This window comes from Chrysemys picta, chromosome 7 (assembly GCF_011386835.1).
Source record: "Chrysemys picta bellii isolate R12L10 chromosome 7, ASM1138683v2, whole genome shotgun sequence".
NCBI classification, from domain to species: Eukaryota; Metazoa; Chordata; order Testudines; family Emydidae; genus Chrysemys; species Chrysemys picta.
In genome coordinates, this window is record NC_088797.1 from 343,063 (window position 1) to 355,841 (window position 12,779).

Here is a 12,779-nt window from a genome sequence, read left to right on the forward strand (position 1 = left end):
GCTGGGAGGCCGGGCTGACTGGGTGAGGGGAGGCAGTCTGGCCGTTGGGCCGGGGCTGAGGGCTGGGGCGGGGAGGCCGGGCTGACTGGGCGAGGGGAGGCCGGGGCTGAGGGCCGGGCTGACTGGGCGAGGGGAGGCAGTCTGGCCGTTGGGCCGGGGCTGAGGGCCGGGGCGGGGAGGCCGGGCTGACTGGGCGAGGGGAGGCAGTCTGGCCGTTGGGCCGGGGCTGAGGGCCGGGGCGGGGAGGCCGGGCTGACTGGGCGAGGGGAGGCCGGGGCTGAGGGCCGGGCTGACTGGGCGAGGTTTGGCAGTCTGGCCGTTGGGCCGGTGGCTCTGCTGGGCCGGGGCGGGGAGCCGGGCTGACTGGGCGAGGGGAGGCAGTCTGGCCGTTGGGGCGGGGAGGCCGGGCTGACTGGGCGAGGGGAGGCCGGGGCTGAGGGCCGGGGCGGGGAGGCCGGGCTGACTGGGCGAGGGGAGCCAGTCTGGCCGTTGGCCCGGGGCGGGGAGGCCGGGCTGACTGGGCGAGGGGAGGCAGTCTGGCCGTTGGGCCGGGGCGGGGCGGGGAGGCCGGGCTGACTGGGCGAGGGGAGGCAGTCTGGCCGTTGGGCCGGGGCGGGGAGGCCGGGTCTCCGCGCGAGCCGGGAGAGAGGCTGGGGGCGTTTCTCAGTGCAGCAGTCACGTGAGTTCGGCCGCTGCATCACCGCAGCGCTGGGCGGCTCCCAGGGCCTCGGGCTCGCGGCGGCGCCGCAGACCAGCGCGTGACCTGCCGCCAGGCCCGGCACAGCCGTGCGCCCTACGGGAGCCCCCAGGGGGCATTCCTCGGGTGGCGCGGCCCCCCTTCCCCGGCTGGGCGGGAGGCTGCGTGCGCGTGCCCTGCGAGCGCCTGGACTCCGGTTCGCAAGCAGCCCCACCCCTTCTGTCTGCCACGTGTCCTGAGGCGGGAGTTACACCCCAGCAGAGAGGCGCCCCCACGTGGTGCAAGCGGCGCCGAACCAATCATAGGCCGGCTCCGCCCCTGGTCACGTAGAGCGGCTAACTCCATGCACAACGCCGATATTTGTCCCTAACTGACAGGAGGATCGACCAACCAGAGCATCTTTTCAAGACGGCCTGATACACCCCATAGCCAATAGGAGCCGCCCTCGAAGTTGCAGCGGGGCTCCTGTACTAGCCGTAAGGAAGCCGCTCGCGCGTCTTCTCTGACGTCACTACTCCCTTCGCAGTGGCAGCTTGGGACACCAATAGGAAGCCGCCTCTGTGGCGAGAGCGCCTGGGCGGGCCAACTGTAGCCAATGTGATGTGGACATGGGCGTGGCCTGCTCGATCAGGGGCCAATCGAAAGTGTGAATAGGTGAGGCTCGAAGGGGTGCTGCTGCCAGTATATGGTTGAAATGGGTGGGGCCAGGCGACGGTGCAGCCAATGGGGAGAGGCAGTGGGCGTGTCCGGATAGCCCCTGGCGCCAGCGCTGGGGCGCCCCGTGCGCTCAGTGCTGTTTCCGCCAGGCCCGTGGAAGAAGCGCAGCCAGTGGTGCTGAGGGGGAGGGGCCGAGGCTGCCGCCGCCGCAGAGGGTCTCGGTCCCGTCTGCTGCCCAGGAAACGCCGTGGCGCCGAGCCGGGCCTAGTGGCGCGCGGGGGCCCGGGCAACGGGCCGGCCAGGTAGGGGGCGGGCTCTGGGGGAAGGGAGCCCCGGGGCGTCCCGCGGGGTGACGGGCCCGCGGCCTGCGTCCCCGGCAGCACCTCACGGGTGCCGGCCGGCTGCAGCCGCTCCCTACCTGCCTCTCTCGCCGCCGCTCGCTGCCTGGTCTCCGTTCCCCGGGGACTGCGCGAGAGGAACTCGGCGCTGGGCAGGACGAGGCGGGGACGGCGCACGGGGCCCTTGCAGCCGGGCCTGGGATGGGAAGGGCCGCGGGGGACCCGCAGCCTAGCCGGGGGGGCGGGCGGACGTGTCCGCGGGATCCCTATCCGAGTCTGAGGGGACCGAGTGGGGCGGGGGCTGGCCGAGCCCCGGGGGGGGACACGCGCCCTTGGGGGGGTGGAAACGAATGCGTGGGGGGAGCCCTGGCTAAGCCCCGAGGAGGGTGGGGGAACAAGTGGGAGGAGTGTCTCGTCTGGATGTGGGGAGGTGTTTGTACAGATGGGAGCCCCAGCCAGGGTATTGGGGACTACCCAGCTCTGGGGGTGGTGAGGACGGGGACTCCTAGCTAATTGCCAGAGGGAATCATGGCGTTTCTCCTCAGTGTGTGCATCTGCCTGTCTTGGGAGGGCAGAGTTGTGGCTATCATGGTAGAGAGAGAGTTAGATTCTGATTAATTCAGTTTGTTTTGGTTCCCAGGCAAGTCTGTGTGTGGGTGGTGGTCGGTACAGTGGAGCTTTGTCAGTTGCCTTTGCGCTGCTTGTAGAGAGGAGAGGGGAAAGTCACTATTGTGGGAAAGCCCCCTTTTGTGCTAATCACTTCCACTCCAAGATTATTGCTTCACAGGAATGAGAGGATCACCCTCTGTCTTGAAGCAGCTTGCTCTGGGCTGCTGTTTCCTTTCCTGTCCCTGCTGTCAGCTCTGAGCTGCTGGTCCCTTCAGGGTATGGGGGAGGAGGTGTTTGACCTGCATTTTCTGCTTTCTCATGGTGCCTGTACAGTGTGCTCACTAATAATCCTCTCCTCTTTTCTTGCCTTGTGCTGGAGGCTGCAGCACGGATTTTCCTGCATTTGGTTGTCTGTCGTGTTTCTCCTGCTGGGTGGATTCCCAGCCTCCCTACCTGGCTGTTTAGGCTCAGGACCTAACTAAAACACAGTTCATGTTTTTAACAGCATACAGCTGTGACAAGGTCACCTGTGTCTCCAGCAGCTCGTCCTTGGATGCCAATGGCCTACTGTTCAAACAGAGCTCCTTTGTTGTATGTCATATGTCTTGTAAAATGTTGGGCTTGGCTCTCTAAGCTGGAAAGTGGCTCTGGGAAGAACTTCACGTTCCTGTTCCCTGACAGAAGGAAGGAACTGAGATGTGGTTCCTTGTGCTTCTAAGCAGGGAAAATTGATGTAATGAAGGGGATTCTCAACAGGCAGCAGATAGTCTGTTGTGCAGAGGGGTCCTGGGATTTTATTGTACAGTGATTAAAATATACCATTGGGATTCTTCCAGCTCTCTGCAGAGGCCAATGATGCTTTAAGGAGATAATAGCTCTTTGCAGGCCTTGCAGTGGCCTCCTGCAGTCTCTCTCTGTCCCATTATGTAATTGGTGTGTTTAAGGTTCACTCAGGCAGAGGTTGTGGGCAGGAGAGTGAATTAATATTATCTTGTGGGGGATGGGACTATTGTTGCAAAAACCATGATTTTGGCAGCATTATTATTTTTTTTAATTCCAAATTGACACTTTGGAGGTGCTGCTGTTAAAAGCGAAAATCTAAGGCTAGACAAAGAGTTCAGTATTTCCTTAATAGGGAGTAGGAGTTTCCCTTTTCACCTATGAAGGAGGTACTAGGAATTTTTCTGTAACTGGCCCAGGAAGTCATTTTGTTTCCAGCCTTCTGGCTTGAAGCACAAAGGTGAAGGAAGTAAGGAGGGTGTTGCTTTGCTGTGGATCCTGTGGGTAAGTGTTCAAGGCAGTGACAGCAGCTGCAGTTGGCTCGGGAGCTCTGGTTGCTACGTGAGAAGCTTCAGTAGTGTTGGCTGCTGTCTCCAGGGAAGGACAGCAGAGCAGCCTCCATTAGTACTGTGCTTAGGAGATGGCTGGTTCCTGTTAGGAGAAAGGGCTTTGCTTTTGCATCCACAGCTCTGAAGCAGAAGTGTGTAAATCTTGCTCCAGATGGATAAAACTACAGGCTGGATTTCATTGTTTGGTTCATAGAATTGCACTAGGATGTGGGCTGGAAACCCTGAGCTGGCTTTTTTAGTTGTTTCCACTCTGTTCAAAACTAGTTTCCACTTTGTTGTAGCTGTGTTGGTCCCAGGATATGAGACACACAAGGTGGGTGAAGTAATATCTTTTATTTCACCAACAGAAGTTGGTCCAATAAGAGACAAGCTTTTGTGCTCCAGAGAACTGAAGAGTTCGATGGAGCTTGAAAGTTGTCTAGTAAAAGGTATTACCTCACCCATCTTGTCTCTCTCTATGCAAAATTAGGACAGTGAGAATTGATATTCTTTTCCTATAGCAAGAGAGACAGTTGTAGCCTTGGATCTGGGACTGCAATCTACATCTGACTCCAGTCTCCTTTCCAGTTAGTCATACAGCCAGATGCTTTCCTTATTGTTCGTATGTCTCCTTCCTCCCCTTCCATCGGCTGGGCCCCATTTGCCTTATTGACTGGAATTTCTGCTGTGTGCAGTGGGTGTGTGCTGCAGACACCAGCCTGCTGCTGCTGAGAGGGGATTTTCCATTCACAGAGCAGAGAACAGTCAAAATAGTGGCCCAGCTCAACTTTGGAACTAACAACAAAACACAGGCTAAAGAACTTTCCCCCTTTTGCTGTACCCGCACAGCAAAATGTAAAGCATATAGCCTCTTCTGCAGTTGGATGCCTACCAAAAGATGTAGGAAATACTTTCCCTCGGTTACTGAGCCATTTTCCCTGCTGTAGATAGTGAAATATATGGCAAATGCCACCTCTGCAAACATGTCACTCTGCCTCCAACGTTTAATTTAGCAACAATTTGCAGGATCTGTGGCAAAGGGCCATTTTTGCCACGACTGTGTATTGTGTGAAGAGCAGCTGGCAGGCACCACACTGCAGTGGACTGTCTAATTGGTTTTAATAGAGATTTCCTTTTTAGGAGAAATAATTGACTTTTAAAAAACTATTTAAATCTAACTACTCTACTTTTTGAGATACATCTTGTGTTGGACCTTGTCTGTACCATGTTGAATAAGCGATAAAAATATATCCCCAATTAAAAATATATTTTAAAAATTAGTACATCTGAAAACTTGAAATTTGTATACATAATTCATGTAACAAAATGATAAAGCAATATGTAAAACAAGTGTACCCAAGTGTTTGAAAACAGTCATAGTCTTTGCAAACACCCATCTGGTTTGTGCTAACAAAATATAACTACTAGGCTTTTTTCATAAAATATCATGTATGTTTGTAGTTTTCTGATTAACTGTACATTTTATCTGAACTAATGTTTGTAATAAATTTGCTCAGGAATCATTTTCTTATTCCAAAACAATATAATTGGTGCACAACATCTTATATTTGAGATGTAGATTCCACAGTATTTTAGAAAGTAAACTTAGAGTAATCTCTACACGTACAACTGAAATGCAGCCACCTTGTGGGTGGAACGTGGCAGTTATTTAATAGTACACTACAACAGGACAGCAGTAATTACCCGATTTAGAATTTCGCCAGGGCACTAGGTCTGTCTTCCTTGCTCGTGTAAAAAGTATGAAGGGATCTTCACTAGTTGCAAGTCAGCCTTTATTTTGCAGTGCCCCCAACACAATAAATGGGGCATTAATTCACTGCTGACTCAGTGGGAAGACCTAACTGACAACACTTTCTAGACCACCTTGGGATTTGTTGGAGTTGTCCTGACCTGAATGTAATACTGATTAGCTTATGATATCTGAGATTACAGTCCAAGATGGCATGACCACATTTTACATATACTTAGCTGTCATTTGCAGCCAACTTTCATTTTGAGAGGCATTGTTTTCATTCAAGCTAAGTTAGAAAAAAGCTCATTAGTGCAATATTAAAGAGATACTGTTGGATCAGATTTCACCCTGTTTATGCTCTTTAAAAACAAACCCTTAGAAAATTTCAGATTAGTAGAAATATTACATGAAATATACAAGTATTTCCAGTGGAAACAGGTTTTTTTAAAATACAAACATTCCCCTGCACTTTCTGTAGCTGAAATACTGGGGTTTAGTGCATGATAACCGGAAAATGAAATTGACAGACTGACTTGTCTGTCTTTAGTGTCCCAGCTGAGAGAAATGCAGCAAGTCAGCTTTTTTAAAAAATATTTAATTTTTTAATGTGATAGTAGACAAAAATGTGGATTTTAAATATCTTGAACTGTGTTCCTTTAAGGCACTGTGGTAATACAAACGTAACAAATGCACAAAGTTCAGGAAATTCAAAAGTCAAGGTTCACAAAAAGTTATTCTGCTCCTGTGCATGCACATTGGACTCATTCTTTGAGTTGTTAAATGCGTAACTTAATATATGTAAAATATGCTAATGAAATATTAAGGTTATAAGTTTTTAGTATACAAATCAGGATACAAGTATGAAGGTTTTTATAGTAATAACATAATCCGTATTGTGAGCAAGTAATGAATATATATTTAAATAAATACACATGTGATATGGGCAAATGAAGATTAATATGAAAACCTTAACAGTTCTGTCTTCACTTATTCACCATTAAATAAACATATTACATTAACAACTTTTGTATTTAATTTTTTGGTCTTTTACATATGATTATTAGGCTAATATAGACTTTAAAGTTCATGCTTCGTTTAAAGGAATAGGATGTGGCAGCAGTTAGTTTGTAGCACCTTTGCTGCTTGTTATTTCATTTGTAGATAGTACAGGTCTGGGGTAATATGACAATGACACTGTTTACATCAGAAAGTATCTTGACAGTGGGAAAAGGGAACTTTTATAAAATGAAATTAGAATTTGCAGGTAACTGGAATGCAGCAAAAATTAGACACCTAGAAATTGTGGAATCTACAATTTTTCATGTCTTCAGTTTTCTCCTTTCCTTGCTGAAGTTGCTGTTTTGCAGGAATTTGCTCTTTCAGTGGCACTTTTCCAGTATTCCTACAGCAAGTCTTCCTAGCAGCAGCTCCTGTCCCTACTGAGCAGGGAGACTATGCAGTTTGCCTGGCCTCCTCACTGAGCTACAAAGGGGTGGGGCTTATTAAGCTGCTGAAATTTTAGCTAATTCCCACTGAGCATACTGAAGAAACAATTTTTCAGCTGCTCCCAGTTTCTAATTTTTTTCTGTAATTATCAAAGATACATTCTTCCTCTCGGAGGATGAACTGTGTGGCAAGTCTGGAGATTTTTTTGTTCAGCCAATTTTCAGTTACTGGAGTAGGGTTATAATTTTCCTTTACTTTTGAAAGTGGCTAAAGGGATTTTTTTTAAAACTTCTTATAAGGGCTGAGATCAAGATTGAAAAGGTATAGCCTCCAAAGGAGAAATTTGCAGAAAGTGAAAACAAGTTACATTGGAAATTTGTACATAACTTTATCACTAACATTTGCAGCTGTGAACCTTATAGTTCTAGTGAACATTGTTCTGGAAATCATAAATATACAAAAATCCTGAAATTCTAAGCTTAAGTACTTAGATTTAGTGGTTCATAACTTGGAGCGGGATGGATGGTCCAGTGGTTAGGGTACTGGGAAACCTGCATTCATTTCCCTGCTCTCTAAAATCTTCCTGTGTGACCTTGGACAAGTCACTTAGTCTCTGTGCTGTCATTTCCCAGCTATAAAATGAAGATGACGATGCTTCCCTACCTCACAGGGTGTTGAGAGAATAAGTACATTAAGGTCTGTGAAGTGCTTTGAGATCTATGGATGAAAACCAATATAACACATGGGCATTATTATTATTACTTGGAAGGGCTATGTTTGAACAAAGCTGGTATTTCACTCTCTCTCTCACTCACACACACAAAAGCAGCTTAAAAAGTAAAACGTTGTTTACCCACCTAACTCCGAACTAGCTGAACTGATTCTTTTTTTCTCACTTAAAAACAAAATCTTTTGGGTTGAGAAAATCTGTGAGAAATTTTATCCCTTAAAGAATTTTAAGAAAACTATGGATTGAAAAGGCGTTTAGAATGGAACACCCCATATCACCCTTAGTGTGTTTATAGTCAGAAGAGTGACTGAAAATGGCACCACTTTACCCGTTGTGAACTGATGTTTTGTTTGTCTTGGCTGCTATGCTAACTTACTGGTTCAAACAAGCTTAATTCCCGTTGACCCTGCAGAGCTCATACCACTCAAGGAGAGTGAGCGATGTTCTCTTCTGTCTTGGGTATCAACAGGATTGCAATATTTTACCTGTTATGTCAGTGGCAGAGGAAATAGTTTGGAGTGCTGGTGCTAAGATAATCCTTTTTTGTCTTTTAAAGTGAACCAATTTGGTATGCAGGTCTCTGCTAAAGAATGAATATGAAATCACATATATAACCGTGCTTTTTAACTAGAGCATATCTATTGATACCACAGGACAAAATCAAGTTTAAGGAGGAACTTGGAGTTTTTCTTTACTTTTTTTTTTTTTTTTTTTTTGCACAGACTTCCAGTGTTGCAAAAATTAATTTGACATTTGAGTTCCTTATGTATTGTATGAAAATGTCTTATTCTTTTGTTGAATGAGCAAAACCTATTTTATTAAATTTTGAATGCCTTTGGAACTAAACTTGCAGTTCATATATTAAACAGTAAGCTCATCTCAACCTTAAATATGGTGGTGTTGCTTCCCCTTTGTGATGTTGTTTTTAATACTTTGTCATTTAAATTAATGAAACAGTATCGGAGTTCTGTAATGACCAAAGTATGCCTTTAAATCACTATGGCTTTTAACCAAAGACACTGCTTAGTGAATAAGTTTCTACTTTGTTTTCAAGGTTTTGAGTTCAGATCCTGTAAAGTTGCACTTAATAATGTTTCCAATAATGTGATTGTAGATTAATTTTTAGTATTGCAATAAGTGTGATCCACTACGTTCTGCTATACTTAAAAAATAAAAGAAAAAGTTTACCGTAGCTATATCTTTAGGAAAAGGTTACATGTTTAAATGGGCAAGTTAAGTAGGATGTAGGATGTGGTTGGAATTCACTTGGCTTCCCATGTGCAATTCAAAGCATCTTTGTAGATTTATGAATTCTAAGGGTGCAGGGGATGTGGTTAGGGTGCTTCACTGGGGCTGAAGTGGTGTGGTTATTTGGCTCTGCCACAGTCTCCCTTGTAACTTTGGGCTAACAGTCTGCATTTGACTTCCTCATGTAAAATGGAGGTAATGCTTCCTATCTTCCTCCTTGCTTGTCCTGTGTTTAGGTTGTAAGCTCTTCAGGACAGGGACTGTTACTATGTGTATTTACAGGGCCTCCCACAATGGAGGTTCAATGTCAGTTGGGGCCTCAAGATGGTGGTGTAATAAAAATTCTTGATTAACTTGAGTTTTAAAATGGAAAAACCTCTTAAATATTTTTAGAAAAAGTAAATATAAAATTTTACTGATCTGCACACCCCATAATTTGCACACATAAGGCAGTCTCTCCCTGTTTCTCACAAGACTTAATAGCAGGGAACTGCAGTGATGTCTCATTACTTCTGTAAAATATATTACAAAATATTCTTTAGTACAATATACTGTATGGTAAACAAAACTAAATACTTCTCAAATAAAACAGTACATTTTGTGATGGATTATCCCTTTTTTACTCAGAAATTAGCTAATTCCTTATTTCACAGTGACTTTTGCAGTCATAATCTCTGTTTTGATTGTAAAATATCAAAGCACTATAGAAAATTGTGAATTACTGGGGCTCTACTATCATATAGTCACATTTATGCATAGAAATAAATTAGTAAGAAGTCAGGATTATAGATATCTTCTAGATACCTTTGCTGGAAAGGACTTTTCTGTAAAATAAGAGTATGGCTGAACCCAAGGAAGCTGCATTGGAAATTTGTTAGGGGCCCACCTCTAACTTTTGTATATGATAGTGTATTGAAGCTGCTTGTGTTTAATGTGGAGAGGTGGCCTATCCAGACTACAGATCCTGGCATGCAGTGCTCCAGTCAGGCATCTTATTATTGCATGCTGGGACTTGTAGTCTCTATAGATAAACACAGCCATTTGGCCATATTGTGTTACTCAGGCATTACCCTGGGCTGGAATTAAGTTATTTACAGCTTTAAACATGGCCTGCAAGATCGGCAAGTGCACTTGCTGCTTTATAACAGCAGTGTGGAGCATAGATGTCACCTATTATGACAGGCAAAGGCACCTAATCAATTTTGGTGGTGAACTAACTGCTGCAGTCCTATGGAAAACTTTCAAGGGTAGCTCCAAATAAACCATGTCACACTAATCTCACCAGTTAATCATCATAATCTGGATTGCAGTTTGCCATCTGCTCATAAAAGTTGCAGCTTCTCAGTTTGGTGCTGGATCTGCTGTTGGTATGTGCGTGGGGTATCCAGTCTGCTGTTAGATGACCTCTAGAGCTGCTGTCACTTCACAGGATCTTGTCTGTTAGACTCTATGGTCATGGGTGCTATAGGAAAACCTGAGTGCTGCAATCCAGCACCATATGGCAAAATGCGGTTTGTGATGACTCTGATAAGCAGGGGAGCACAACTCCCCCATCAGCGCCCTCCCCACTACACTGCTCTTTCCCCTGGCTGGGTAGGAGGAAGGGCTTGAACCAAGATTTGAGTGAGCTGTCTGCAGGGTGGCCCGATATTTAACCCTTTGTCCCGCGTCCCAATCAATGTACGATCAGGACGCCATTTGTCCCGATATTCAGGTAAGGAGGCAAGTGGGAGGGAGGTGCTCCAGGGTTGGAGCACCCACAGGGAAAAATTGCAGCCAAGCTCCCCCCTCCCACGAGTATGCTGCATCCCCGCTCCTCCCCCCTCCGAGCACTTCTCGCTGCCTATCAGCTGTTTGGCGGCACTTAGCACTTTCCAGGAGGGAGAGGAGAAGAGGTGAAAAAGAGGCAGGGGTGGGGACTTGGGGGAAGAGGATGGAGCGAGGGTGGATGTTTGGGCAGGAAGAGGCGGGGGGTGGGTGAGCACCCACCTGGCAGAGGGGAAGTTGGTGCCCCAGGGGCGAGTGGCGGGCGGGGAGGGTGGAGAAGCGGGCGGGGTGAGGTGGTGAGCGGTGGGTGTGGGGACTGAGGAAGGACACAGCAAGCCAGGAGGGGGCCGGGAGATAAGGAAGGGCGTGGTGGGGGGGTGGCTGAGCGGGGAGGGGGCGGGACCTGGGTCAGAGTGGGGGTGGAGCCTAGGTGGACTGTGGGCGGGGCTGACGGCAACCCAATGTGTCCTGATGTTTCAGTGTTGTGATCTGGTCACCCTAGCTGTCTGGGAAGCAGGAGCCAGCCGTGTTAGTTAGGAGCTGCTGAGAAGCACTCCAGGAATTATGCATAGAGCCACCTGTGGAACATGCTGGGACTGCTGGGCATTACAGCTGGGTGCAGGTCTGCATGGGACTCGGCGGTGAGCTGTAGCACTTGGGCAGGGAGCCAGTGCAGTGGGAACCTGTTGAGAGAAATACCACGGAGTCTGGCCTGGAGACCTGCAAGCTTCTATTGGTTTGACTAGAAACTGAACTGGAGAGGGCCCCCAGGCACTGGGCCCCAAGCGCCCTAATCCTTGATTGGACTGCCCTTGGGGCGCACACAAGAACCACTGTGGCTCGTTTTGAAGTGTACCTGTTTAAGCCTCTACACCTATGGTATTTGCAACCTATCCCTTTTCTGCCCCCTCCCGCTCCCCCAGGAAAGTATCTGCTCCTTTAGCCATGTGTCTGAATGGTTGTTTGAACCTACCAGGGCTAGCACCAGCAAGGCCTAGCTGCTGAAGTACTTACAGTGCTTGCCTCTGAATTGTGGTATATCTGGCACGCTCTTGCTACCTTGGGGGTTTAGTGTACTCCAGCACTGAGCAGCTATGATTACAAGATCTTGACATCTAATGATTCAGCTGAGGCTTGGGTCTTTCTTCGGTTGGCAGTGTGCCACCAGAAGGTGACCGATTCCATTGAGTACTAAGAGTGTTCTTTTTCTGTTCCTCTTTTCAGCAAGAGAAACTTTGCCTGAGTTTTCAAGGGAACAGTGAAACTACCTCTAACACAAAATGTTGTTAAATACACAAAGGGAAGACACTGGAAAAACAAATATTTTTTTCCTTTAAATTTCATTTTTAGTAACGATAGACATGTTAAGTATAGTAGGTACAAGATTTCCAGACATGGAATTTAAGTTGATAGGATCCCTTGACTTACTTATGAAGTTTATCATTTGTTGGCTCTGCTAGAAAAGTGGTGGCTGTCATTTTTTCTAGATTAGTTCCCAATGTACTTTGAGCATAGGACAGATTAGTAAAGGAGCTGTAAACATTTGAGCAGAGAGGCTCCAGAAGCTGACATGGGACTGCCTTTTGGTGGATTCTAATTGGCTACTGGAGGTCTGGTATGGTCCTTGATTACGGTTCCGTTTAAAACACCTTCACCTGGCAATTAAAGTCTGCAGAAAGATAAATTACCAAATAACTGCTCACATAAACCACCATAATACTTAACAGTAAAACCAACATGCACTATAATCCCTATCTCACAGCCCTATATTCCTGACCCTTCCCTAAATGTGTGTGGGTAAAAAGACGGGCATTAAAGCATCCCCGGAAAGTTAACCAATCTGGTCTTTGGCATGCCAAGAAGTGGTAGTGCATTCCAGCGTCATTGGCCCCCCTCACAGAATATTTCCTGCCACTACCCTCCCTTGATCTTTAAATCGGGGCTGTTAGTTTGAGTGCCTCTGGTTGCAGCTATAGTGGCATTGCACGTAGAGATTGGGTCTTTTGAATAACTCACAAGACATGGAAGTGGCTGCATATTAGATGACCTTCGAGACCACTGCTGATTCAGGGCTTTTGACATTGGGAATGTTGTCTGCAGATAAAACCACTAGGTACTCTGGGTAGAGTACTTGTAGTTTTCAGCTAGATCCCACCAGCTGCTGACCATTTCACTTGAGCTAATCAGTCTCAGGAAAGGAATCAAA

General features: G+C 47.1%; 1 protein-coding gene across 3 annotated transcripts in view; it reads left to right on the top strand.

The window, feature by feature from the left end:
* Positions 1-640: 640 nt before the first annotated feature.
* The window catches only part of SETD5 (SET domain containing 5), a 148,027-nt gene continuing 135,888 nt past the window's right edge, over positions 641-12,779 (top strand). The window contains exon 1 of one of the 3 annotated variants that reach the window (XM_065552788.1): positions 641-1,351. The gene's annotated coding sequence lies outside the window, so the exon portion shown is untranslated. Of the gene's footprint in view, positions 1,352-1,391; positions 1,657-12,779 lie in introns of those variants that run through there. The other 2 variants (XM_005296006.5, XM_005296005.5) reach the window with 2 other exon arrangements.